Genomic DNA, 6,378 nt, shown 5'->3' on the forward strand with positions numbered 1-6,378 from the left:
ACAGTAGACCAGGCTGGTCTCGAACTCACAGAGATCCGCCTGCCTCTGCCTCCCGAGTGCTGGGATTAAAGGCGTGTGCCACCATCGCCCGGCCAGACCCAGCTCTTAACCAAGAACCAGGGAAGTTCAAAGACACCCCTAAGGTGCCCTATGAATTCTTTCCTAAGGCAAGTCTAGGTGTACAGTGCTTAGACCACTTTATAATAATCGCATGCTAAGTAGCAGTTAAAATGGCCAACCCTGCAAGCTTGTGCTCATGATCATAGAATGAAGAATGTCATGCTGGCTGAGTTGATGTGAAACTTAATAGAACTCCCGTTCTCAGAGACTGTCTATGTCATTCTGAAACAAACAGGAACCTGCTGGGAATGAGGCAGATACCTGCAATGTGATTGTTTAGGAGGCAGAGGCAAGAGGATTATGAGTTCACATCAAAACTGGGCTACACACTGAGTTCTAGGCCATCCTTGGTTGTGCAAGAACCTGTCAAAAGTGTGTGTGTGTGTGTTGGGGGGAATCTTGCAATATGGCACCAGAAGGAGGTACTGAATGGACTCCCAGTGTTCACAGATACAGCAAAGGTTGTCATTTGTGACAAGGAGGAGAGGACCTCCCTGGTGGAGGGAAGATAGTTTCAGGCACTGGGGTAAGTCTAATCCATTTTGAACTGATTATTGTAACTGATTGGAGAGTCCTTGAGATGTACTTTTATTCTGCACATGGACACTATTTATACAGGGGAATGCTCCCCTGATCCCTTTCCCTACCTTTGAAGATCCTTTGGCTTTGGATGCATGGGTTTACAACTGAGCTCAGTTTTGTCCCATAAATGCTCTACATTTATGGCAATGCCAAGCTGGTTTTGGTTACTATAACTTTGTAGCAAACCAAGTTATGCAACGCCTACTTCATTCTTTTTTTGAGATTGCTTTGTCTCAATGGAATTTTTGATTACCTTTAATATAAAAGTCATCCATAACCTTCAACAGCCTTTATAAACAACTGGTCAACAAGAAAAGCTTCAGTACTTCTAATAGCTAGTCAATTTCTGCTTCTGCTGTCTCATTTTTGGGCCACAGAACTACCAAGTTGACAAGGCTACCTTCCACTGCCATCACTGACAAATGCCACCTGCCAGGTCAAGAGGCTCTCACTGCTTAGCACACTGCTGAATCTCCCTGGACCTGTCCTGGAGTAATTCTTAGACTAATTGTTTAGGTTAGCACACATATTCTTTCTTACTGTCCGCTTAACAAACTCTACCGCTGTGGCTCCCAACCTTCCCAATGCTGCGAGCCTTTACTGTAGTTCCTCATGGTGGGGGACCCCCAACCATAACATTTCCATTGCTACTCCATAACTGTGGGTTTGCTACTGTGGTGAATGCAAATGCAAATACCTGTGTCTTCTGATGGTCTTAGGGGACCCCTGAGAAAGGATCACTCCACCCCATTTGGGTTGTGACCCACAGGTTGAGAACCACCACTCCAGTCACCTAGGAGGCAGGCTCCTCGGGGCAGCTATGAGGGATTAATTAGTCTCCTGGTGTACATGTGAGGACTGCGTGCGTTGGGCTGAGTGGAGCAGAAAGACCCACACTGAAAAGGGGACAGCCCCTGGACTGGGCTTGGGGCTGAAAGTGGGAGAGCATCGCCGTGGCCAGCCGCCTCAGGCACCTGCTGCAGGAACTCCCTGCAGTCACCTTCGGACCCTGGCCTGGGACCCGAAACTACCCCACCTTTGCCAAAGCCTTTCATCACAGCAACTAAAAAAGAGCTAAGATTGGGTAGAAAGTGGAGTCATTTTTTATAAATCACTTTTACATTAATGAATTTTCAACACTTAAACTTTTAATTGACAAATCATTGTCTTGTCAACCCTAATCCCAGTGCAGAGAACTCATTCAGGACCTCCCCAGACAGATCCCTTGTATAAAAATGGCCTGGCATTTCCCTAGGGTTTGTGCCTATCATTTACATTCTTTTTAAAAATTATTTATGTGTCTGTGTATGGATGTTTTGTTTGCACGTATGTCTCTCACTGGATACATGCCTGCTATCCAGAGTCCAGAAGAAGGCATCAGATCCCCTGGAATTAGACTTACAGTTTGTTGGGAGCCACCATATGGGTGCTGTAAATGGAACCAGGTCCTCTGGAAGAGCACAGTGCTCTTTTTTTAAAAAAAATTTACTATATTTAAATATTTTTTTTAGATAACATTTTTCTTCATTTACTTTACATACCAGTTTCCCCTCCCTCCTGTCCCCTCCCTTTCCCCATCTGTGCCCTCTCCCCACATCCACTCCTCCTTCATCTCCATTCTGAAAGGGACAGGCTTGCACAAAGCATGGCGCACATCAAGCTGAGGCAGAACCAAGCTCCTCTTCTTAGCATCATCGTCAAGGCGGAGTGAGGTAATCCAGCATTGAGAACAGGTTACCAAAGTCAGCTAAGCTCCAGGGAGAGGTCCTGCTCCCACTGTTAGAAAAGACCAAGCTACACAACTGTCACACACATGCAGAGGACCTAGGTCGGTCCCATGCACGCTCCCTAACAGTTGGTCCAGGATCCATGAGCTCAGGTCAGCTGTCTCTGTGGGTTCCCCCATCATGACACCCCTGGCTCTTACAGTCTCTCCTCCCTTTCTTTCAAAAGACTCTTGGATCTCAGCTTGTGGATATGTTGTGCCTCTGCTTCCATCAGTTACTGGACAAAGTATCTCTGATGGCAATTAGGGAAGTCACTAACCTGCTAACAGGAGATAGCCAGTTCTGGCACCCTCTCCACTATTGCCAGGAGTCTTAGCTGGGGTTACCGTTGTAAGTTCCTGGCACCAGGTTTCTCCCTATCCCCAAAATGCCCCTCCCCTTCAAGACATCTTTTGCCAGAAGGACACTTGCTCAAATATGATCATAGTAGCATTATTAACAGCCAGAACCTGGAAAACAACCCAGATGCCCCTCAACTGAAGAAATGGATAAGGAAAATGTGCTAATTTACACAATGGAGTACTACTCAGCTGTAAAAAATGATGACCTCATGAAATTTGCAGGCAAATGCAGAGAATTAGGGGGAAAAAATCATTCTGAGTGAGGTAACCCAGACCCAGTACCCACTCACAGGTGGTTATTAGGAGTAAAGTATAAGACAACCAACCTACAATCCCAGCCCCAGTAGGCTAGGTAACAAGCAAGGCCCAAAGAGGGATGCATGGATTTCCCTGGGAAGAGGAAGGAGAAAAGATCTGGGGAACTGGGGTTGGGGGGGATGGAGTGAAGGGAACTAGAGGGAGGGGTTGGGTAGGCTGGGTGCAAGGGGCAGGATGGAGACAGGTTGGAGGCGGGGAGTAACGGAAGAGAGTGCTCTTAACCACTGAGCCACCTCTCCAGGCTCCAATAATAGATCTTTACACTACCTCATACTGGAAAAATCTAAGAAAACAGTTGTTAATCCTGTATTGTTTGGGGAGTGAGATGGAAAAAGGCTTTTCTGTAGGCAGTTACTTGACAGCAATACTCCACACCCCTAGAGAAGCCACCCCAAACTAGCCACCTTATACCCACCTTGTGGCCACCCGTGTCAACCCTAATCTCCCACACACCCAATTAACAATTCTTATGCTCACTAAAATGCCATTTTCACAACGTAAATGTCACATTCTAAAATATGCATATGATGAAAATGTCTGCCTTTTCTTTCCATAGGATTTCACAAAATATGGGTTATGGAAAAAGACTCCATTGCTGAAAAGGTTTCGATAGCAACAAAACTGAAGCCTCCCAGCTTGGAAATGTGCCTGAGGCTAGACACGCGTGCCCAGAGTTGTGAGTATAAGCAGCTGCCTCTGCTGGGCTGCTCCAGCAGCCTGCTGCAACAATATACCTTCCCCTTCACTGCGTTCAGCTTTTCTTTTTTTAAATAACCTTCAGAATGGAGGCAGCTGTCTCAAGGATGCTTCCAAAGCAATCAAATAAGGCATAAGGGAAACAGTCTCTCTCTATATGCAACAACTGACAAGATTCTGTCCCAAAATGCTGCCAATTTCGAGCTTCCACTGCCAGATGCGGATGGCTCTGTGGCAGCAAACTAATGTCTACTCGTCACCCAGACCTCAAAACCGAGGGGCGTCTTATTTACTTACAAATTGAAATTAGAATTTTTTTTTGTATTCTTTTCCGTTCCCACTAGTATAACTTGTTTTTTAAAGTTGTTTTTCAGACAAGATCTCATGTAGCCCAGGCTCGTCTTGAACTCATTATGTAGCTAGAAATAACTCTGGACTTCCGATCCTCCTGCCTCTACTTCTAGGATTACAGGGTTGTTCTGCCATGCCTTCTTGTATGTGGTGCTGAGGATGGGAGCCAGGGCTTCCTGCATGGTAGGCAAGCTCTGTACCACCTGAGCCCTAACCAGATTCTCTAAGAGCAACAGATATGAGTCAGTACGTTCAAAAGCAGCATCAGAAAAATAGCAAGCATGATGCTGTTGCCTAGGGATACAGCTGTTACCTCCTAAGTCTTCTTTGTACGTCCATAGATAACTGAGACCACCTGACTCGGTTACACTGCTGTATTTCCACAGCACTCATCATGTGCACAGCACACACACTACCTTCGTTTCCCTCCACCACCACATTTCATCACATAATCTAATCCATTCAATGGCAGGTGACAAAAAGCTAATATTCGTTAACAGAAACTTCAAACAGCCAGTAACAAAGTGCAAAAGGGGTAGAGTTTATACAACTTATAAAGTGACCCCAAATCTATGATGTTCCAACTCAAAGAGTAACCAACAAAATATCATTTTTGTCCCAAGACTGGCTGAGCTTTAAAAGAACCAAATAAAGATGTCTCCCTGCTCTCAGCAGCTTATTTTAACAGTGTGCTCTCGGAAGACTTGATGTCAAAACAGGAACTGCAGTCTCGCTGGAGATCATGTACAATTTATAGTAGGGGAACAAATGGAAATTTTCTTTTTAAAAATATTTATTTACTTATGTGTTTATTTATTTATTATGTATGCAGTATTCTATCTGTGTGTATGCCTGCAGGCCAGAAGAGGGCACCAGACCTCATTACAGATGGTTTGAGCCACCATGTGGTTGCTGGAAATTGAACTCAGGACCTTTGGGAAGAGCATGTAATGCTCTAAACCGCTGTGCCATCTCTCCAGCCCAACAAATGGAAAGTTTCAGTAAAACCACTAGAAAAGTCAAAGGACCCATTGGGACCGACAGCTGTAAAGAGGCCCACGACTTGTTGGTTGTTAGGAGCCAGCATCGGGTTTATAAACATCAGAGGGGACAGTCTACTCTGTTTTCTGTTTCTTCAGCCATCGCAAAGGTTGAGTGTGAACGCTCAATGCTAGTTTGATGCGCCGTGAATAAATTATGACATAAACTTTGCTGCAGGTGTAGAACGAAGTAGACTTGCCTACCAGGTGTGAGGCTCTAGGTTCAATCCCAGAACTACAAAACCGCAAGATAAATAAAAGCTCTGCCCAAGAGCCAAAAACAGGTCCTGGCATGCCATGCCATCGGTCTTGTGGGGGGTTCTGTGTTGCCCATCTTTCTGTTGGTAGATATCCAGTCATCTTAGCATTGTTCGTTAGAGGCTGTCTTTTGTGTGTTTGACACAACTGGGTTCACTATACAATTCCTGGATAGAGAGGGGTCTGTTCAGCAGGGAAAAAAAAAAGTTCAGACAGCAACCAATGATTCTTAAGGTTTAGGACTTACATCTCAGAGTAGGAGATGGAAGCAAAACACAGAAAATTTGGGGACACAGGAAGAGGAAAGGAGCCTCCTCACCATCGAGTTGGGCTGAACTGTAAAGACTACACACACTTGAAATACTCCTTTTCAGTCTAGATAGAGAAATGGCAAGGAAACAGGCATAAAGAGTTCATCTTTACTGTTTCCCCAGCTGTAAGCATGTAACTTCTGAGACTCTTACAAACACGCTTTCCTGTACCATAGCATAGCAGGGAATCCTGTGACCCCTGCCTCTCTCAGTCCCAAATCCTAGCCTTGCTCCTTTGACCACACTATGATCTCACTTCCTAAACCAGGAATGCTTTGAACACTGTCACTTCAGAAGCCACCACACCTCCATCCTGTTAAAAACACTCCCAAGCACCCGCTAATCTGTTACACAACTCCTTGGTGGGGGCAACCTAATTTTATTCATGTTTCCTTACATACGTTTGGTATTTTCAACTTTTGTGTTTTCATTTAAATCAAACATAAATTGTAACTTGGAACCCCTGTGGCTTGTGTTACCAGTAAGACAAGAACATACAATACCAGCTAGACGGGAGTGCTGGTGCCCACCTTCAGTCCCAGCACTCAGGAGGTGGAGGCAGGCAGATCCCATG

Source organism: Microtus ochrogaster, chromosome 4 (assembly GCF_000317375.1).
Source record: "Microtus ochrogaster isolate Prairie Vole_2 chromosome 4, MicOch1.0, whole genome shotgun sequence".
NCBI classification, from domain to species: Eukaryota; Metazoa; Chordata; class Mammalia; order Rodentia; family Cricetidae; genus Microtus; species Microtus ochrogaster.